The following is a 23822-nucleotide window of genomic DNA, read 5'->3' on the forward strand; positions in this document are numbered from 1 at the left end:
TAAGTCATGAAATCTATGCATGACATTTCTTTTGGAGCTGGAGCACTGTCTCACTTCTTTGAGAAACTAGTATTGGCTGTTGAATATGGAGGAAAATAATAACGGTTTTTCTTTCCTAGGAATAGTTTATGCTTGCTTCCTATATTTGAGTGAGCCCCATTCTCAGCAGAAATGGATTTTCTGTTCCTTGCACCTGGAGCAGAATCTTGTCACTCTACAGGATGCCCTGGATTCAGACCCATTGCGCTCATGTCCAGTGAAGGAAACAGTCATAGGGAATTGAGTTGACTTTTCTAATGCGTGGCTTAGTGCAGAGCTGTTCTTTTCTTGCTCACTGGCCTATTTTCAGCTCCTCCTTAGGAAGGCTCCCCTGCCTGTCCCCAATCCTCATTGGGACAAACATTTCTTTTTATAACCCAACTGATGACATTCAGATCTCATGGCATTCAAATGCCTGCTGACTCAGGGCATAAAGACATGGTATTGCTTTTTTACTTAACTTTCAAGGAGTGAGATTGCCTGTTTATTTCTAGTCATGTATGCATTAATATTCATGGCATTCATCAAATAAGGGCTCTATAGATATGAGAATAAATGAATATGAGAATGGATAAGGATTTCTTTTCTCATTGATGTGGACAAGGGGATGAGAAGCAGAAGATGTTCTGAGCTGAGTAATGCACCCTTTCATGTTTCTCAGGTTGGGCTGGAGATTTTCTGGATACCCTTTTCCCGAGAGGCTGATCATAACTAGAAAGATTAGAATCTTTGGAGTCAGTTAATACAGAATGAGTAACAGAAAACAAATAGCCATGCTCATGCCCATTTGGCATTTACCCTTGAATATACCTGGGTTTTAATCTCTGTTCTGATCTCCATTGATTTGGGTCAGGTTATTTAATTTTATTGAGCTTGGTTTCCTTGTTCATAAAATGTACTCATATCAACAATGATTTCACCTAATACTTATGAAGTGCTAACAATGTGTCTGTCACCGTTGTGCTTTTCTATTTGTATTTATCCTTAAAGTTGCCTTTTGATATAGATATTACTATTAATCCCATTTTATAAATGAGAAAACCAAGTTTTCAAGTGGTTAATGTATTCCAGATTACACAGTAAGACTGAACCAGATATTGAGATCATATTACCTCTTTACAGGATCATTGTGAGGATTAACCGAGATAAAGTACCTGGAGTGCCAGCATAACAAGAGAATCCTAATAACGTGGGGACCATAATCATCAAGATTGGCTCCTTATCATTGAAGACATAATGGGCCCTTGGGAGGGGGTGATTGCTGAAGGGAAATGACAGGACTGATGACAGCACTACGTGTCAAGGTCATCAGGATTTGTTTAAGGCCCATGCCAAATGTCAGGAGCCCCATTTACTCAGCATTTTGGCACCTATCAGTATTTGAAGCCCAAAACAACTACGAAGGAGACTGCCCATCCCCAACCTCCTCCTGGGCTGTGAGTGCATTTATTATGTTCTCACCATATGTGCATATTTTTCATTGCTCAAAACATTGCATCTGTTTATGTGATGCCCCTGGCTTTATCAACTCTGCATTTTGTTTGGCAAAACTGCCAGATCCTGTGGTCTAATGTATGTATAGAACTGCTTATATGAAGTACAGTGGAACCAGGTTATGGAATAGGATGGGTATAAGGAGTGTTCAGATCCTTTTGGTGGGGTTTTAACTTAATACTCCTTTTCTGCATCCTTGGACCACCTTCCCTAACTTTTGCCTCTTTCCTCTTTTTCCATCTCTTTTTCTCTCTAACCCCACTTTTTTTCTCTTTCCTTATATATTTCAATCTTCTCTCTATCTCTCTATTTTTCTCATTCCTTTTGCTCTTCTTCTTTACCTTTATTTACCTCTCCTTTTCCTCTTCTTCCCCAGAAAGGGTAGTAGAGGAGAAATGAATAATGGTCAGTGATTCTCAGTGGACAGAGTTTAGAGGAAAAGGGAATTATTTCAGTTTTTCAACCTCTTCATAAATTTCAAATATCCTAGGGCCTTGTTATAATGCTGGTCCTGTTAAACAAAGAACACGTCCAAATTTCAAGCCAAAGTGAAAGAGAAACCAAAGGAGCAAGCAGCATGGTGGAGTGGATTGTAATCAGGAAAGAGATTGAAAAATCTTGCTCATAAAATCATGACACAAGCCAGCTGTAGGACATGGGATCAAGTGGCCCTGTCTGCAAAGTGAAAGGGGGAATCAGATAGTCCCACGGCCATTTCTGGCCCTATGATCCTGTTATTCCATAATACTCGATGCAAGAAATCTGACTCACAACACAGAGCACTGAAGAGCAAAGAAAGCCCTTGCCCCAGGACCATGGGCACAGGTCTGGGCCATGTGCGTGGGGACTTTTGCAGTGCCTGTGAGCTCTAGAAGTCCCCTTTTCCTGAAGTGTTGAAGTGATTCATCACTGCACAATGCTGTGTGTCCTCATGACAGATGTTAAAGATCACCCTTGAAAGGGTATTTCTCCAAAGCATTTAATTATAACCTCCACAGAAGATTAACAGATGTTATAATTGTCTTTAGTCTTTGATTAAATAGTTTCTGCATGACTAGCTTTCTTAGATTTTCATTCTGTTTTGTATGATCTTTATAAAGCACTGACATGTGTCTCCAATTTTCTAGAGATAGTTCCTCAGTGGACTTGGTAAGAATCTTTGCAGATTCATAATTTCATCTGGCTTTTTTGTATCTCTATTTCTATCATCTCTATCTACATCTAAATATAAATTTGTATATAAATACATAAATAAAAATAGATTTGTATTTGTATATTTGCGTATATACAAATACAAAACCTGGGGTGGGCTGGGTTGTACTTGTATAGATGGAGCCTTTGGTTATAAAGGTGATCTGGTGACAGAAATATGAATGTGTCTGAGAAGCTGGCCTCTCTCTTTACTGTTTGTTCATTGAAGTGACTGATGCCCATAAGATTCACTGGGAAAAACTGCAAAGTGTGAAAGGAAAATTAAGCAAACTTGGTGTAGCAACCAAGCATACCAGATGCCAAGTGTGCAAATGAGTGTGCAAGCAGAAAAACAGAATTCGTGATGTGAATGTATGCAGATTTCTCTGGCAGTATTTGCTCTGGAAAGAAAAGTTATCAGCCCGAAGCCTTTTTAACATCTAAAGCATTTTCATTCTATTATTTAGAACCCAAAGTTCTTTGTTTTCATTAGAGATGTGGTTTGTGTTCCATTACTTGTGTATCTTATCTTTAGCAAGGATGATCCTACTAACTGATGCCACTAACTTTACATGAATAAGAATGCTTCTTTCTCATGGTCTCATTGCCAAATTAGTATGTTTCTTTTTTGAGAAGAGAAAATTATAAGAAAGGGGTTCAAGCGTTAGGTCAATTTATGAATGATGAAGACAAGAGAAATGGAAATAAAAAATACTGAACCAGATCTTTTAGAGGGATCTGCTTCATAAGAGTCTTCACCTCTCCACAGAGAAGCATCTGAAAAGGATTCATAAATCAGGACAAAGGTTCGTTTTTATGTGTCATCCTCGTGCAGGAGCCATGCTAATCTTCTCTGTATTGTTCCAATTTTAGTATATGTGCCGCTGAAGCAAGCACAACAAAGGTCAGTTTTTAGATCAACTCGAGGGAATAGAGCCAAAAAATATTTGGCTTCACCAGATAAATTAGTATTAAATATTTATTATTTTTTTAAATGGTAGAAAATACTTGGATTGATTTATCAAATAGGTCCCACATAAATTCAATCTCCTTTATCTGCACTTGCTAAGAAGAATATTTCTGAGCATGTGCATCTGGAGAATCCAAAGGGAAAATACCTGTCTTTATGGGGCTTACGGTGTGTTGGATGAAAGGACCCATGTGGATATTTAAAATACACTACAAACCAATCAGTATGATCAAATTCCAAACAAGTGACCAGAGCTTTGCCAAATTAAAAGGTTTTATATGTAGATGACTAGGATCTTGAACATTCTAGATGATCTAGAACACATATCGATGAGAAATGACTAAAGAAATTTTATTTATTCAGCTTATTTGGAGGAGGAAGAGAATTTTTAAACCTTTTTGACCTTTTTGAAATATATATCTACAGTTAGGTACACATAAGTATACAGCTTGATAATTTTTTTACAAATGGAATATACCCATGCTTTTAGCTCCTAGACCAGCAAATGTCACCAGCACCTCAGAAGCCCTCAAACCCCGCTCAGTCACACCCTTAAGTTAATAAACAGGTTGACTTCTAGTGACATAGATTAATATTGCCTGGTTCTGTACCTTATAAAAATGGAATCACACAATATGCATATGTTTCTTTCATTCAAATTGTATTTATGTGATTCATTCATATTACTGTGCTTAATTGTAGAGTTTTCATGATCATTGTATAGTATCCTATTGTGTGACTGTATCAAAATGTGTTTTTTCTACTGTTATTAAGGATTTGGATAGTTTCTGGTTTGGGACCATTATAAATAGTTCTGTTGTGAATATTCTAGTACATGTCTCTTGGTGAACAAACATATACATATTTGTTGACTGTGAGTATGTGTGTGTATGTGATTGCTGCATCATAGGGTATCTAGGAGGCACTGCCAAACAGTTTTCTAAAGTGGTTGTACCAATTTATATTCCCACTCACAACATTTGAAGGTGAAGGTGGTGTTTTAGTTTACTCAAGAGAACACTGCTTAACTTGCACTGCTACTTCAGGGTGAAAGTTAAAGAGAAGCAATGTGGCCTAATATTAATCAGGACTTTTTGTTCATGTGGAAATTCATGTGAGACCATATGAAATAGTTTTGTCCCCACAAGTGCTCAGACAGTGATGGGATGGCCTTCACTGGGAAGGAAGGTGAGCTGAAGGATTTTGAGGCCTCATCCATCCGTAGGCTTTCTAAATCAACAGTTCTATGGACACTGAAAGATGAAAGAGGTTAAAACAGGTCGGTTCTGTGGACCAGATGGTCAGATGGTAGGAGACAAGGCATGAGTAAACAGGAATGATACACAGACAATGCTGACTCTGTGAGTGAGGCTATTCAAGGAAGAGCCTGAGCAGGAAGTGGAAGAAATGAGTGGGGTCATAAAAAGAGGTGATATATTAGTAGATGGAAGAAAGAAGAGTAGTTTGCATGCAACCACAGGTTTATTATAGTGTGAATGGAACACAGTTCGACACAGTTAACCCTACTGAATACTTAGAACCAGTTATGAGAACCATAAAGCGAAGCAGAGGCATTCGATCAGCTCTGCCCAAGATCAAGTGATGCCTGTGAGATGCCCAGGGGGAAAGCTGTTCCACAAGAAGGTGGCCAGATAATATTCACAGGGGCAGCAAGAACAAGGCAAGTTTTCTGCGAGACTCATTGGAGACTGTAGTACTTGAACTTCTGCTTCTGTCTCATCTACATATTTGATCTCTTTGATTTCTAACAAGTTTATGTTTGTACTTCAGTATTTTCACTTTCTCTGGAATAACTCATGGTGTCGCTTCATAGTTAATCACTGTTATGGGTGCCCCAAACACCAGCCCATGGTACCTGTTACCGATCAAACACCCCACTGAATTGTGTTCCCATTATTGCTGATTCCCCGAGGCATGGGGGTGAGGGCAAACATTCCCTACTTAAAAAGAGTTATTTGGATCAAATTCCACCTAACTCTATCTTATTTCTCTACTTTGTGCTGATGCTCATCATTTCATTATTCCTATGTAAAAACATGAGAAATACCTTGTATGAGTTAGTACTAGAAACTGATCAGAACTCTGACTATGTCTCCTTTTTACTTCAACTGCCAGGAATCGCAGAGTCAGATTTACATGTTTAATTATAAGAGCTGTGTTGGCTTATATATTATGCTTATTTACAGTTTTTTATTTTCTCATCTTTATACTATATGGTAGACAGAGTTCTATGATAAACCCCAAGGTCCCAACCCCCTGTATTTATGCACCTGGTATGTAATTCTCTCTTGAGAGTGGACAGGGCCTGGAAATATGATGGATGCCACTCCTGCGATTACATTAAATTATATGGCAAAGGAGGGATTTTTGCAAATGAAATTAAGGTCCCTAATCAGTTGACTTTGAGTTATTAAAAAAGGAGGTTTTCTTGGGTGGCCCTGTCCTAATCAAGCAAGTCTCTTAAAGATTGTATGCAGTTCAGCGAATTGAAGCCTCAGGGAGTCTCCTTCTGACCTTTAAAAGTCAAGTTGCTATGAGTTCTACAGCTGCAAGGAAATTCTGTCAACGACCACATGAACTCAGAAGAAACTCCAGGCTTCAAATCAGACCTCAGGCTTGATAACATCTTAACTTCAGCCTCATGGGACCTGAGCAGAAGTCTCAGCTAAGCTATTCGTAAATTCCTGACCCATGACAGCTGTGAGATAATAAATGTAAATTATTTTAAGCCACTTAATTTGTGGTAATTTGCTGTATAGCAACAGATAACTAATACATACATTTCCACTTATCTCTATTTCAGTTTTATCCTTTATTGTGTATGTAGACTCTTTAATTTCTTTGTGATTTAATTAAAATAGAATGGATTAAGGAATATATCAAATAGTGGCACAGGGCCCCTCACATCCACTCCAGAGTGACTAGGGATGGTACAGTTCCCTCCATGACATTAGGTTGCCTCCTACCTCTGTGGTTTGGCTCATGCCCTCACCTCCATTTGGAATGCCCTCTGTCCTCATCTTCACACATCAAAGCACCATCCAAACTTAGAAGTCCAGCTTGAGTTTCACGTCCTCCATAATTCTTACAATCTGATTTCAGGAGGAGTTTTTTTTTTTCCCCTTTTCCATTTCTAAATCCCTACAGCTGTGGTTCCCAGGATGAGGGCTGACATCATCATTATTCCTTCAGGGAGGTTTTTAAAAATGCAGATTCTCAACATTCCATCTTTCTCTGCCTGACCCAGGAATTCTGGTTCATTACTGAGTTTTTAAAAACCTTCGCAGTTGATATCACTGGGCAGCTAGGTTTGGCAGTGGTTGTCCTCTCATTCTGACGCAGGTTAGTGCTGTATATAGTGTCCTGTGTGATGTACTACCTGTGCTTAAGGTGTTCCAAACTTTAAGGCTAATTTATAGGTAACTCCTAGCATGGACAGCATATTGTACATTTCTTTATTTAATCTTAAACCTGGTTTTATTATTTCTCTACTTGTATCTTCCCTTTGGCTGTACCTCCTCAATTACTTATTTATCATTTTGTGTGTTTGTGTGTGTGTGTGTGTGTGTATATATATGTAATAAAAAATAAACAGAAAACCAATGCACTTTCCCCTAATACTTTAATGTGCACGAATCTCATTTCCCTGGCAACAGTAAAACTTTCTCAATCATGGACTCTAACTTATACTTTCTTCATGTCCTCATCATAGCTTTCACAATTTGAGCATATAGCAACAGTGTTCAGAAAACGAAAGCGTGTTGGTGGACTGATAAGAAAAGGTTTTGTCTTGGCGCGGTGTTCCTTGCTCTCTCCCCGCCCCACCTTGTCTCCTTCCCCTGCTCCCTTCTCCTGTCTTTTAAAGCATTGAACAATTAGTCGCTCTTTTTTTCTAGACTCAAGTATGCCAAGCTAGCACAAGGCATAGATAAGATTTTAGAATTAATAGGAGGACTCTGTGTTTGTTTCAGAGTGTTTCATCTGCCCGAAATGACTTTTGCTTGAGGTGTATATTTTTTAGCCTCCTGGTTCTATGAACCGGCATATTCTAGATGTAGGGCTGGAGGGGTCCCCTCAGTCATCAGGCACTGACCTTTCCCTTTCCAAAGCCATGCCCTATGCCAAAGCACACATCTGTGACATCACGTGAAATGTTATAGTGCAAGCTGTACTTGGTAAATGGAACATAATTGAGTAGGGCAGCAGGTTTATCATACAGAGTTAGAGAATCCTCTAGGGAAGTTCTACAGAGGCAGTCATTGTAGAAAATCTGATACATTTTACTTCATAAATACTCCTTTTAAGCCTGTTCTAATGTTTTGAAAATATATAATCTCTTGGGCAATGATGAGTCCCTTTTAACTTAGATTCTTCTCAGTGGGGTACGTTTTTGCCATCGGCTTTCTTTTGAATGTGTTTGAATGTATCTGAAGATCCAGATGGGCATGGTAAAATGTGCTGTGTGTGTGTATGTGTGTGCGTGTATGTGTGTGCATGCGCGCGTGCATGTGCATATGCAGGAATGTGTACATATGTGAATGAGTGCATGCATTTGAATTTCAGGGTTTCTGTTTCTGTCATTTCACTCAGACAAAATATTATTTTATATACCCTCAGATTTAGAAATTCAACTAATCAAACTTAGCACTGTAGCACAGGGGTCCCCAACCCTGGGCCGCAGACTGGAACTAGTCTATGGCCTGTTAGGAATTGGGCATAGCAGGAGGTGAATGATGGGCCAGAGAGAGAAGCTTCCTCTGTATTTACAGCTGCTCCCCAGCGCTAGCATCACTGCCTCAGCTCCACCTCAGATCATCAGGCATTAGATTCTCATAGGAGCGCCGGTCTTTGGTGCCAAAAAGTTTAGGGACTGCTGCTGTAGCAAACCAAAATAATTCCAGGGAACTTTAACCAGTGGTATTAATCTTTCTTTCTATTGAAATCAAAATTATTTTCTGTTTAATCGAGAGAGGTTTTTGTGCCACTTTCTCAGATATTATTGGGATTAGGTTCAAGCCATTAAAAATCTTTAAAAAAAAATAAGCATTTGGACCATTGAAATATGCCTCTTCCGTCCCTATGATTCCATCTATGTTCTTTAAAGGCTATAAAATTCTCACATATAACTTCAAAATATCTCAGTTTTGTTTCTTAGATGTGGTAGATATATACTTAGTGCTGAGGGAAACATTTCATAATGTAGATTTTCAGAGCTAATAGCATCTAGCAGCTAGTAGCATGCAGAGGTGTTAGAGTGTTAGCTCCTGAAGCCATTGAATTTGGAGGCTGCCCTTGTGCGACAGCAGAGCTCACAGGCAGCCATGCAACCCATCACATGCTACACTGTGGTGCAGATCAACTGAAACAGTGTATATTTTTAGAGTTCATATGTACCTCAAAATTTCCATCATTGCCTTCACCCTCTGTCTTGGCCTCCGATTTATCAAATCTGCGCTGACCATGGGTGGAGGAAAGTGGAGAAGTGAGCATGCTGGTCAGCTTCCTTGATAAAGCAGCTCTGGACGCAGAGCCCTGCCTGGAAACCCCCTTGCAAACTGGCAACCCAGCTCAGCTATTTTTGTATCTCCTGCCACACTGACTTCTGTCAGGAATAGGCAGAGGTTTTGCCAAGAATAGCTTAAGCAAAAAGTTCAATAGTCTGTAACAGATAATGAAGGAAAGTAGCTGAATAAAGAGTTGATTTTAGTCTCAAATTCTCCACACCAGTTGCCTTGATATTTGGTTCCATGCTTCTCTATTTCCTTTTGGGCGGGATCCTTCCTGAGACCTGATAAGGACTTTTCATGAGCCTTTGTTGCCCAGGGATCTAGGAAGTTCTGCCTTCTTGTGTATCCTTCATCTGATTTTCCAAACTATTGAGAATTACCGTTAAGGTGCGGTTGTGATTAGAACAGCACTGAAGAATGTGGGCATGGAGTTCTGGGTTAGTAACATAAAGTCACTTGAAAGTCAATTATTGTATAGGAAGAGATGTGAATTTAAGTGAGATGTGAATTTGATTATGATGGCTGATCATTATAGTTCTGGGAACCTGTAGGCATCGTTTTCTGCCTTTTGAGACTGAAAATAGAAACATCATTGAAACACAGTAAGAAGGAGTCAGTGAATTAGATTAATAGAAATTTGGATGTATTCAAAAGTAAAGGGGATTGTTAGCTATTTATCCTTAAAAACAGTTTATCTATATGTGCAAAGAGGTATGTATCAGAATATACATTGTGGCATCATTTATAATAGTGATAAATATTTACATCTAAATGTCCATCAATAGGGAAGAGTCAAACAGATAATGCAGTGTTCACACTATGGCACCCATGTAGCCATGAAAAGAACAAAGAAGAACTATTCGTACTCTCACACAGAAAGACCTCTTTGATATTATTAAGTAAAAAAAAAACCAAACAAAAAACAAAAAACTTTGAGTTGTCAAAAAAAATATATAAATTTTTATATTTTATATAAAGTTTCAAAAAGTTTATGTATGTATGTATGTAGGTAGGTAGGTAGGTAGGTAATTGGCCAGAAAAAGTTCTAGAAATATAACAAATTATTACTAGTTTTTTTTCTTATTAGGGAGGATATAATTGGAAATTTGTGAATAGGAAAAAGTTTTGCTGTTTTCCATATAGGTTTCAATGTAATTTAAATTTTTACTTTGCTAATATATTCATGTATTAATTTTAAAAAAATATCAAAATACGTGCATGTGTATATACATGTATATTCATTTATATATATTTTAATAAGGAGAGATTCTGAGGGACTATTTCAGGGGATTATGAGAAAGGGATTTATTTTTTCCAGATAAGTAATCTGAAGTACCAAAGGTAACATAAAAGAAGTCATCATGCTGTATATTAGGTCTGCAGAACTTTGCCATACTGTAACGGAGCCTTTATACCCTTTGACCAACATGTACTCTACCCCCTGGGTGCCACCATTCTGCTCTCTCCTTCTATGAGTTTGACTTTTTTAGATTCCACATCTAAGTGAAATCATGAAATATTTATCTTTCTGAGTCTGGTTTATTTCACTTAGCGTAACCTTTCCTCCAGGTTCATTTATGTTGTTGCAAATGACAGAATCTCCTTACTGTTAAAGGCTGAATAATACTTGTGTGTATGAGAGAGAAACACACATACTACATTTTCTTTATCAATTCATTCTTCAGTGAATACTTAGGTTGTTTTTACATTTTGGCTATTGTGAATAATGATGCAGTGAACTTGGAAATGCAGCTATTTCTTTGAGATTCTGATTTTATTTCCTTTGAACATATATCCAGAAGTAGGATAACTGCATCATATATTGTCCTATTTTTAATTTTTTGAAGAACGTCCATAATGTTTCCATAATGGCTGTACCAACTTATTTTCCCACCAACATGGCACAGAGATTCCCTTTTCTTCCTTGCCAACACTTATCTTTTGGCATTTTGATAATAGCTATCTTAGCAGGTGTGAGGTGACATTTCATTGTGGTTTAAATTTGCATTTCCCTGATAATTAATAATGTTGAGCACCTTTTCATGTACCCGTTGGTCATATTCTTTTGATGTCAATTTTTATTTGTTTTTATTTCTTTGACAGTGAATTCTTTTCATTTTTAATTGGACTCTTCTTAGTATTAATTTTCATATGCTTTAAAATTTCCGTTTCATATTGGATGAGGATTTTTCCCCCTTTTCTCTTACACTGTCCTTTATCTAGAGGATTTATGGATGCCTCCAGAATGCTTAGCAGACACCCAGTCCAGACTAGGTTTTATATGAGTGACCTATTGCATCTATATTGTAATATAAAATTGAGCACATCTCAGATGAAGGTGAGCTAGCCAATGACTTAGTTCAAGTTCTGTCTTTGAGACCATCTTTCCTTTTGCTGTGCACATCAGCATTCTATCTGAGCTGTAGCCTCAGGCAGCTATTAGTTTTTACCATGCTTTTTTTCAAGATCGAGAGACCTTTTTCCTTAGTATGTTTTCATGAAGAGAGCCTGCTGTCTTTTGTCTTCAAACACTCATGGAAAGCTTTTAATACTTAATACGTATTAGGTGTCAAGCTGTTTCCCAATTTTGTGTGTCTCTAGAGCCAGAACTCAGTAGGCCCAGAACCTCAATAACCTCTTTCTTTTCTGAGCTCAGTTCCTGGTTCATAGAGATGTTTATCTTGTTTATATATTCCTTGAAATTTACCTGTGACAGTTACATATCTTTTTCAACTATTATTTGTGTGAAGATTCTTACTTTGAGGTCCATTTATCCATGATTGGACTCCAGATTAATCATGAATTCTTAAAATTGTGCACAAAAATGTTTAATTTGTATGTCAGATGTTTGTATTTTTCCACACTGTTGGGTATTTGACTTCCTCTGATCCTCAAAGTTTTCAAGAGCCACTGACCTAATATGACTTTCTATTTAAATACATGGTATATTTGCCAGGAAAAAACACAGTAGACAGAATTTATTTTATTTCTCTTCCAAGACACATAATTCCATTTTATACCTTCAACAATATTAGCATAATTTAAAAACGCAATGGTACAGTGGCAGTTTTAGAATGGTTTGAGTGGAGTCCCTCCAAAGTAAAATGGAAATTCAGGTTTCTGGTGCTTTTTTTCTTTCCTTTGGAAGTTAAAAGAAATACTTCCTTTAATAGAAAAAAAAATGCAAATATTTAATCAAAGCAACAAGCTTTAAATGATGAGGGCATTTATGTTTTTAGTCTCTTTTTCTGAGGTCATGGGAGTTAAATTCAGTTTGCTAGTTACATAGGGATGAATGCGTTTTAAACAAAGGTGGGCTAGTAAGACAATGTTAGTTATACATTCAGTTAATGTTCAATGAGTGCTAGTAAAAGATGATGGAAGTATACTGCAATTTATTCTAAGTGATTTGATTGGGTAGATTAGGCATTCAGTTTAACTTCAATTCCAATATACTGTATATAACCTTTATGAGTCTTTTCATGACTTAATAAAAATAAAATTTAAAAATAAAATGAAAATATATTATTTAGAACTAAAATAAAAATGAGTCTATCATTTAAATCAATTACAAAAAAATGTTAAAATGAAGTGTAATTTAGTTTTTCATTCTGAAGCTTAAGAGAGACAGTGCAATGAGCCATGCAAAATCATAATGAAGAAATAAATCACACTTATAATAGCAACTTGAAGAATATAACACTTAGAAATAAATTTAGCAAAGTGTGAGAGTTGTACATAAAAACTACAAAACATTATTAAAAGAAATTAAGATTTAAATAAGCGGGAAGGTACCCCATTTTTATGAATCAGAAGATAGCATTATCAAGGTAGCAATATTCCACAAATTGATCTACAGACTCGATTTCTATCAAAATCCCAGCTGGCTTTTTGTAGAAATTCTAAGCTGATCATAAAATTCATATAGAAATGCAAAGTATTTTTATGTGGAAAATAGTCAAAACCATCTTGAAAATGAAGAAGCTGGAAGAGTCACGCTCCCAATTTTAAAACCTATTGCAAAGCTATAGTAATTAAGATAGCATGGTGCCGTCATAAGGCTAGACATAAACATCAAATTAATAGAATTGAGAGTGCAGAAATAAACTCATACTATGGTCAAATTATTTTTGACAAGGGTGCCAAGACAATTTTGTGGGGGAAGGAAGTGTTTTTTCAAAAAATAGTCCTAGGACAACTGGATATCCAAAAGGATAAATTTAGACCCCTAATTTACATCATATGCAAAAGTTAACTCAAAATAAATCATAGAATTGAGTGTAAGAGCTAAAATTATAAAACTCCTATAATAGGAGTAAATTTTTACTTTGAAATAGACAGTAGTTTCTTCCATACGATACTAAAAGCATGAGCAACAACAATAAAAATAGATAATGTGGACTTCAGTAAAATAAAAATGTATATTTGTATATTAAAGGAAGTTCTAATGAAAATGAAGATAACTGACAGAATGGGAGAAAATATTTGATGATAGTATATCTGAAAAATGACTTGTATCCAGAATATATAAAGAACTCTTACAATGAAATAATGAAAAGGCAAATCACCAAAATAATGGATATTTCTTCGAAGAAGATATACAAATAGCTAATAAACACATAAAAAAGAAAGTTCAGCATTTTTAGTCATTAGGGAAATGCAAATCAAACTACACTGAGATATCCATTATATCCATTAGATTGGCTATAATGTTGGCAAAAGTGTGGAAAAATTGTGATGCTAATACATTCCTGGTGAGAATGTGAAGTGGTATAGCCACTTTAGAAAACTGTATGGCAGTTCCTCAAGCTGCTAAACTAAGAATTTCCATTTGACTCAGCAATTCTACTTCTAGATCTATACCCAAGAGAAATGAAAATATATGTCTATACAGAAAATTGTATATGATTTCCATAGCAAAAACGTGGAAACAATCCAAATGTCTAATAACTGATAAATCGATAAAATATGATATTTCCTGGAATGGAATATTACTCAACCATAAAAAGAAATGACATACTGATAAATGCTATGACATGGATGATTCTTGTAAATGTTGTGGATAAGTGAAAGAAATCAGCCACAAAAACTACTCATCATGGTTTGATTTATGTAAAATGTCCACAAATAAAATTAATGGAGACAGAATGCAGAATGCTGCTCTCTGGGTATGGTGGAGGGCCTGGGGAAGGATTATCATGTGTATGGGGTTTCTTTCTGGAGTGTTGAAAGTGTTTTAAAAGTACGGGGTTTCTTTCTGGAGTGTTGAAAGTGTTTTAAAAGTACTATAGAGAGTGGCGATGATTACATGGCTCTGTACAATTTACTAAAAATTACTGAGCCACGTACTTTAAACAGGTCAATATTATGATAAGTGAATTATATCTCAATAAAACTGTAAGTTAAAAAATGCAATGAATTTAAAACCAAAGATTTTAATCCCTTTAACTTGTTTTATAGATCAAAATATTTTAGGGCCAAAAGAGACCCTAGACCTTAGTTCATTCTTCTTACATGTAATATGAGGAAATTGAAGACCAGAAAAATGAAATAATTTGTCCGAAGATATATATATATATAGTTACTAACAGAACCCAATATACAAACCCTACATTTAGGCTTTCAAAATATATTAATATTTGCTAAACCCCACAGAAACCATCTACAGAGCAAAATATGAAATGTAGATGTGGTCATAAATCAGGTAATTACTGTGACCTATCAAAATAGTCACTTGCGACTTTAATTATTTTTGTGTGTGGATGAGTCAGAAATACCTAAACTAGCAACGAAGCAAAAACACAAAGACAAACAAAATCTCCAGAAGTATACACACATATACATCAGACAACCTGTTAAACTAAAAAAATATATATATATGAAATTGTCTTTGTTGGAGAGACTTTTTATCTCTGTGCTATAATGACATACATACATGAATATCTAAAAATTATTTAGTAACCCAAGTAATATTTTAATTTTAAAATAAAGAGATAAACCTTTACACTTTCAGAACTTATTTTATAACTTAATGATAATTCCTTCCATATTTTGACTTCGTATAAAAAAAGAATAAATTACCTTTAAAAAGAAAATTTGAGTTTCTTCATTTGCATAGGCAAGTAATGGGATGTTAAATCACCAAACCCCCATTGCTTAGTTTTTTTTTTTTTTCCGTGTATGTTAATATTTAAGACTGCAATCTTCTTGGAGTTTTACATTAATTGAAAATTTAAAAAGTAATTATCAAATTTTAGAGGAGGAGGAAGATTTGTGAGAACTTATGTAGCCAAAGTTTGCAAATTTGTAGGTTGCATACTTCTCATAAATGAGTTTTATTTGGTTTCTGAAATAGATTTTAAAAACCTAAGCAATCTTTAAAAATTGAGAAATTTTACATAAATATATGAATTTCTGGCTCCTCTTGAAAAATTGAAGGGTTTGGTAAGATAGACCTTCATGCCTGCACGGCGGTTTGGCTGCAGCTGAGTGCCAGCTGCCCTCTTCGGACAGGATGCATGCTTCTAGGTGGATGCAGTTCCTCTGTGGCCAGCTTCCCTCATTTATGCTACCTTCCTGACTTACTATCTTGTTGGGTTTGCAGCTGTTGACTTTGCCCAGTTCCTCTTTCCGCCCCCCCCCACCTCACCCCCCAATTTTCCTAGTAAGGCACTTTGTCAAATGACTGTGCACCTAGTGAAATAATCCAGAACTCACCATCACTATGCCTCCCTTCTATTAGTCAAAAGTATCATAAACCTTGCTGATTATGTAAGAAAATCAACTCAAATTTCCCAAAAGAGAAAATTGAGGAATCTGAAAGTATTTTAAATCTTTATATAGAAATCTTCTCAATGGTGACAAAAATTGGCTTTTGGGACAAAACCTTAGAGATCACAGTGGTTTGTGGCCCTACATAAATAGATATATAGTATATGTCTGATACAAGAATAAATTGCTACAGTACAACCATTTTGAGAGAGCAATTTAACACTGCCTGATAAACTGAACACTTGTGTAAGGAATAACCCAGAGAGTTCTCAGTATGAGAATTTTTTTGCCTTTGTTCAAAAAGATGTATGAACAAGAATATTCGTAGCAGCATTGTTTGTTATGTGAGTGTCAAAGCATTGGAAACAACCTAAATATCTATTTTGCAGAAATTAGGTAGATAGACTGTCATAAATCTATTGAATAGGATTCTTAAAATATTTAAAATGAATGAGAACACCTTTTATCAACACATAAACCTTGATGCCACAATATTAAGTGGGGAAAAATACAGTAATGTTACATGAAAAAAAAAAGCCACAACTGAATACCAGAAACATGATACCGTGTGTCAACTTAAAAAATGCACATCAAACAATACTGTATATCATTCTTGGTACATACAAACATAGTAAAAATATAATTCATACATAGCCAGGATTCTTCACCATTACAGAACAATGGTTAATGGGGCCATAATTATATCTATAATGCTTTATTTCTTGGAAGGAAGGGAGGGAAAAAAGGAAGAATAAAGAAAAGATTAAAACACATATGGCAAAAATTAACTTGGTTAAATCTGGTTAGTGGGTATATGAATGGTTGTTACCTTATTTTTGGTATGTTTATTTTTTAGTTAGAATTTAAAAATAAAATATTTTAAAGCATTATAGGGATCCAGGAAATTTAGAAGTTTCCTTAATCTGATAATTGGTAGCTAAAAAGAAACCAAATAATTTCATTTTCAGGAAAAAAGTTAGAATTAATTCCTCTGAAGTAAGGAACAAAAGTACCTACATCAATTTGCTCTCCTAGCTAATGCAATGTGACCAGAGAAAGAAATAAGAGCTGTAAATATTGGAAAGAGTCAAAAATGTTATTTTCTATCTAGAAAATCCAACATAATAAAAATAAGCATATTTAGAACTAGCAAGAGAACTCAAAAAAAGGCAAAGTTTATTGACCAATAGTTTTTTTCTGTATTACCTATAACCAATTAGAAAATGTAATTAAAAAATATTATTTAATCTCAAGAGCAACAAAAACATAAATACCTAGGATTTAAAGAAGGTATGCCCAAAGACTATTTAATGAAAGTTACACCACTTTCTTGAAGGACATGAACCATGACCTAGATTAACGGAGAGATAGTCTATTTAAATGATCTATTGTTGAATAACAAACTATTCCAATATTTGGTTACTCGAAATGTTAGTGACTCATTATTTTTTTCTTGTGATCACATGAACTGGTAATCTGCTTCTTTTAGTTTCATATAACTGTGGTCCTCTGAAGGCTTGACTAGAGCTGGGAGGTCTAAGGTCGCTTCACCCAGTTATCTGGCAGTTGGTGTGGCTGTCAAATAGAGCACTTCAGTCCTTCTCCCTCACTGGGCTAGACTGGGCTTCTGTATAGTATGGTGGTCTCTTCCAAGAGAGAAGACAGAAATTTCAAGTCCTCTTAAAAGTCTATCATCAGACCTCAGTATCATTTTGCCACATTCTCTTAGTCAAAAGAACTATAAACTATTCCAGATTTAGGGAGTAGAGAAATGGACGGCAAATTTCAAAAGGGAGAGAGGGCTTCCTTGGATGGGAGAAATTTGCGGCTGTTAAATAATCTACCACACATTTCACATCATCGAAGAGGAAGACTGAAAAATAATGATGTAAATTCTCTTCTAAATAATCTGCAAAGTTCAATCCAGAAAAATCTATATGGTACTTTTTCTGGAACAGAATGAGCTGATTCTAGAGTTCAACTGAAAGACAAAAATGAGCACAAATAGTCAAGAAAAATTCCAAACAGAACAATGACAAGGGAGACTTGACCTGTAAAATGTCAAAATTTACTAAACTTCATAATTAAAGCACTGTGGTATTGGTGCAAAGATAGGCAAATAAATCCGTGTTTTTTTTTTGTTTTGTTTTTTAAGAGTCAAGGAAAACAACCATGCACATTTGAACTTTGTTATTATTATGGAGCATTTCAAATCAGTGGGATAAACTTCAATCACAGAATTAAAATATTAAGAGAATGTAAGGGGAAATATTCTTTTAATTTAAAAAGTATAAAGGAAAAGATTGATACATTGTCTATAACATGATGAACAAAGTGAAGAACCAATAGAGCCTATGATGTAAATTAAAACAATAGGATCTTTTTTTCCTTTACCAACCAATTCGAAAAAGTTTTAACATTAATTCTATTCAGCAGTTACAGCCATGTGCAAAATATGTAGGCTCATAAACTGCTAGTGTACATTCTTAAAATGTTTCCAAAGACAGACAATTTCTATCGAAATTAAAAAGTTTACACTGTAATTCCACCTTTAGAAGTCTATGTATAGAAACTTTCACAGCACAAAAGTTGCATGAGTGTATAGTGCTCATGGCAACACTGTCTAGAATCAGAAAATACCATGCTAATTTAAATTCCTATTCTTTCGATAGAATATAGATTATAAATTCTTTCTGTAGAATAACATGATGTTGTAAAAAATGAATTAGGCCAATGTGTATTGAATATATCAAGTGAAAAATGTCATCACAGAATAATAGATGATACCAGTTATTTAGAATGAAAAAATTTATTTACATATTTCTGCAAATAAACAAATAGAAACAACTATTAAAAGTGATTACCTCTGGGGAGAGAAGGAACAAGGAGGAGAGTGAATATAATTTTCACATTATAATCTATGTACAATTTTTACTGCTCAAAGTTTTTGCAAAGAGAATACATATATGTATTATGACGTAATTTTTTAAAAAAGAATCAAAGATGCTATTTCATAGATTGTCATCAAATTCTAGGAAGTTTCTTAGTGCCAAAGAAGGTGAGGGCTGTGGAGACTTTCTCACAAGTGAAAATGTTGAAGAAATGAGATATTTTGCTTGACGAAGAGAAAACTTAATTTGCTCTGGGGCAGTGGTCCCCAAACTTTTCAGCACCAGGGACCGGTGCTCCTGTGAGAATCTAATGCCTGATGATCTGGGGTGGAATCAAGGCGGTGATGCTAGTGCTGGGGAGCTCGCAAATACAGACAAAGCTTCTCTGGCTGGCCCATCACTCACCTCTTGCTGTGTGGCCCAGTTCCTAACAGGCCATGGACTGGTACCAGCTGCAGCCTGAGGGTTAGGGACCCCTTCTCTAGGGAATAGAGCTGTGGCCAGTGGGTGAGAATTCAAGAGACAAACTGAAGCTTTCTAACCGTTGAATACCCCAAATGTGAACGCTGTGTGAGGCAATGTGAGCTTCTGTCACTGGCAGAGTCAAGCAGAAACCATTTATTATGTTTATTTTAGAGGCAATGACTGTTATTGGTGGGTCGGGGAAGAGGAGACCTGGAGGAAACCCTTAAATCCTCAGGATCTGTGGTCCTAAATGTCCCAAGTAGAGATTACCACAAGAATTTTATATGATTTAAACTCTAGCCCATAATATATCTTAGAATGTGTCAAGAACTGAGTCATAACATCTAGGTAGATGAACATAACTTTATGAGAAAGTTCTTGGAATTTCACTCTTACATTAGACAGAGAAGTTCTCTGTTTTAAGTTTCAGATCCTTTGCTATCGAAGTACAATTCACAGACCAGAAGCATCAGTATATTAGAAATACTGAACCTCAGGTTTTATTACTTAGCTGCTGAATTAAAATCTGCATTTTAATGAGATCTGCCAATGATTCCTGTTCATGAATTTGAGAAGCACTGGTTTATCCAACTATCCATAGAACACTTATTCCTGAACCTTCGAAGTGCGAGTAAAAAGAAACGACCCATCACATGAAGAAAAAAGCCCAAACAGAAGTTTTGATTATTGTTGCCTATATCCAGGGAGAAATAATGATGAAAAGAGAGAAAATGATCATATACATTGCATAGGTATGTAAATATATATGTGTGTGTAGGTATAGATATGTATATAGCACATAAACATATACACATACACGCATATAAAACTTAAACTTTTTCTAGCTATCATTTTGAGTCGGTGGTCATTGACTGTTTTATCTTTCAAAGAAATTTTAGCTCACCCCTCTCCACAAGTGAATAACACTCTCCAGTTAATTGAACACTGAATAGAAGAAGATAAACATCTTCGAGAATTTTCTCGTACATTTCGACAGCTGTTATTACATAGGACATCTTTAATGTCTTATTTTACATCTAATGGTTTATTAAGAATTATTAATATTTTTAGCATCTTAATGAGTTTTTAAGGCTTAATCCCATAATCTTTATTTACTAGGCTTTTGGCACTTTTTTTTTTTTTCACATCAGGATTATTTGGGGCAAGAGAGTTGTGTGTGGAAGGAGATGACTACAAAAGAAAAGTGAATAACCTCTTAAAGTGAAAAAAGATTCCAGGTAGCTGGAAATATTCTGATTATTAGCTAAAGCCTTAGCAAAAATGTATTGGCTTTCAACTTATTTTACTGTATTTCCTGAATCTTTTGGTTTTGCACTTGTGCGCAAAAGCGTTTAGTGGAAAATAATGAATTCAGCAATGTATAGGGACATCACAGTTAAACCTTTTGCTGGATCTTCACAAAACATTGTTTTTCACAAACTGTTTTCTTAACAAGTCATGTTGCCTCTCAGTAGGATTTGCAGAGTTTAGAGCGCGCTCTACCCAACTAGCCCCAGATGGAAAATATGCTCTTGAAATTGGATGGTTTTTTAAGTGCAGCTCTCTACTGCCTTCTCAAAGGAAAAAAAAGCTTGAACAGAATGCTTTTAGTGCCATGGACTATATTTCCCCCAGCATCCCACGTATTTGGATGTTTTTGCTTTTGGCAGTGGAATTTTTCTAATTTAATTAACTCATTAGCGTTAGCAGATGACACAGTGTAAAAATTCTTTTCCCTAGTCACTTATCTAAATATTCTTCCAATCTACTGGGGTTACGTGCAATTGTTTATTTATTTATTTAACTTATTTATTTATTTTTAAAGTTATTTATCTGTTTCATTTCTACACTGACTTTCCCCTTAAGAGTTTGTGGGCAACATGTAGACATTTCATGTAATGAACTAGAAACCTTTCTAAAGTGATAAATGGAGAAGAGGCAGAGCAGGAAACTAAACAGTGGGGAAAATCTTTACAAAGAAAGACTGGGAGAGAAAGAACAGATGGTTCGAGAAGAGCAGCCAGAGCAGAAATGCTTATCCTGGTCCAAACCCCTGCCATTCTGTCTCTTCACTTTTAGTTCATACACTGTAATAATGTAACAATAGTTTGTGTCTGGAAATCAGCTGGAAATACTTTGAATGACAGTATAGGCAAGTTTTCCATGATTATCCAAATGGAAAGTGAATTTTCTTTATACTAAAATCCTTCATTCATTTATTCACATTTTCCTACCTTTTTTTTTTTACTACAAATATATAAATCTTTACTTCCTTAAATTTTCTTTAAATTTAAAGAATTTTACTTTCTCTCTCTCTCTCTCTCTCTCTCTCTCTCGGTCGTGCGTGCCTAATGCAGGGCCTGGAACAAAGTAAATCGAATAAATGTTACTGAATTCTAAAGGAAAGGAATTCTGTTGAATTATATTTAATGGTTATTGATTATCTTCTCTGGTATTCTAACACAGGCATCATTTTAATCCTCAGAGCAATCTTGTCAAGATGATTGCTGTTATCTTAATTTTATCCATGAGAAAATTAGGCTGAGATGTTAAATTGCTCAAAGCACAGAACTTTCAGTTGAAGAATTTGAACTCAGAACTGTCCAGGATGCTGCTACCCAAAATGATAGTGACATGGGATAGTCAAGCTTGATGGAGCTAAAGTGGTGATGAGGGAACTTCTTTGTGTTCATGGTAGGAGTGGCACACAATCCCCAGTTTCTGTAGCAAATAAGTAAGTGTTGGATAATAGAAAGGGTGCAATCTAAAAGGGTGAATTTTATAAAACGTGAATTATATCTTAATGTAAAAAATATGTTTAAATGATAAGGATTGAAAATTACTGAATTTTGGACATTTTAGAGGTTCCAAGAGTTTTCCCTGTCTTCCATTCCTAAGGAACTCAGTTCAAATTAATATGAATTCTTTAACTGTTCCAGTTTACTGAAGCTACATGTTGAACACTAGCCAAATTTGCCGTATTCCCTAGTTGTCTGTGTTGGAAGTGCCGTATACCTAGAAGGCACCATGGGGCAGTGATTCTCAGGGGTCTGTCCAGCATTTAAATTATCAGCTCTAAGCTACTGAACAGCTTCTAGGGAAAGAAGTTTAATAAACATGAGCTCATGAAAACATTTTTTAAAACCAGTTTTCATCATCATGCAAAATTTTTCTCCACTTCAAAGAAAAAAAACTATTGTCACATCCCTCAGAGAGTGTCTCCAGCCACTCGTTTATCTGGCAAGGACGGACAGCACATTTGGGAAGCCTGTTAGCATTCAATTTTCTTCTAAATCAGTTTCAGGGTGCTATTAGGATTTAAATAGACAACTTATGGTTGAAAATCCCATAATTTGTTATTTTTTTATACTCATGCCCGGAATGGAGACAGCGGTTTTCTGTTTAGTCAGAGTGCATGCGTACACACACACGCATGCACTCTCACACACACTCAATCACATACACACTGACATATATACACATGCAAATGTGTGCGTATACATACACCTTCACCCATATACCCCATGATTGGATGTGTCAATAGCAGAAAGTTATTAAGCCAATGTATCTTCCAAAAGAAAAATGTGTGTATATGTTTAAAGTATACGACAAGCCATCTGCTGTCCTTTATGTGGGCTTAATGTATCGGGAGGAAAAAAATTCAATACAAAGCCGACAGGAGTTCCAAACATTTTGTTTGGTGTAGTTACAGGCAAATCTTACATATTTGTAATTTCTTTTTTTCCTTTCCTGCTCTTTGCACTTTGAAATGAAAGCAAGGCGCTCCCAGTAGAGAGCTGTGGGGAGAAAGGAAGGTGTGGGTTTGGAAGCATTTGATCCACAGTTTTCTGCCGTTCTTATCCTTGGTACTGGAAATTTGTTCCCTCATTCTCTAAGTGATTACCTTGCTCTGAGTTTCTAACATATTTCTGCATTACTTGGAATCTAGATGTGATATTTCTATCTTTAGTCAACATCGGTTTCTGCACAAAGCAAAAGATCAATTTAAGGAGGACTATTAGCCTGAGAGTGTGGGATAGGAAGGTGCTGATCCAGATTGTTTGTATTTAACATGTCTCTTCTTTGGGATAAGAGTTTGTAGATTAAAAATTGCTGGTTACAGTTGTTAAAGGAAGGTAGTTTCTTCTGCCAACAGCTGCATGTCCCTCAGCCTTTGAGAAAGGGAAGGAGATCGAGGAAAGAGGCCATACCTTCCCGTCTCAAACTGGTGCTCAGTTGGCTCCATGTCGGAGTCATTGAGAGATCTTAAAATAATGATGACTGGGTCCCACCCCTAGTGATCCTGATTTATTTGGCATGGGGATGGGCCTTGGTGACTCCTTAGGTGACTAATATGCAGCGAAGTTTGAGAACCATTGGTCTAACCAGTGGTTGTCAACCCTGGCTTCTGTCACCATACTCTGGTTCCTGGGGGCCCACGTCTCTAGAGATTCTAGTGGTCTGCAATAAGGC

The 23822-nt window shown here is 35.9% G+C and overlaps 1 protein-coding gene and 1 non-coding gene across 11 annotated transcripts in view; one reads left to right on the forward strand and one right to left on the reverse strand.

The window, feature by feature from the left end:
• The window catches only part of NCKAP5 (NCK associated protein 5), a 909219-nt gene that overhangs the window by 127513 nt on the left and 757884 nt on the right, over positions 1–23822 (forward strand). Inside the window, exon 3 of one of the 10 annotated variants that reach the window (XM_036235765.1) lies at positions 1162–1475. The exons of the other annotated variants lie outside the window; for them this stretch is intronic. The gene's annotated coding sequence lies outside the window, so the exon portion shown is untranslated. The remainder of the gene's footprint in view (positions 1–1161; positions 1476–23822) is intronic. 10 annotated transcript variants of the gene reach the window in all.
• On the reverse strand, positions 3515–3621 carry LOC118614439. Its single transcript, XR_004956044.1, has one exon. It is a non-coding gene; the product is annotated as a U6 spliceosomal RNA (small nuclear RNA).

Source organism: Rousettus aegyptiacus, unplaced genomic scaffold, assembly GCF_014176215.1.
Source record: "Rousettus aegyptiacus isolate mRouAeg1 unplaced genomic scaffold, mRouAeg1.p scaffold_m13_p_2, whole genome shotgun sequence".
Lineage (NCBI taxonomy): Eukaryota > Metazoa > Chordata > Mammalia > Chiroptera > Pteropodidae > Rousettus > Rousettus aegyptiacus.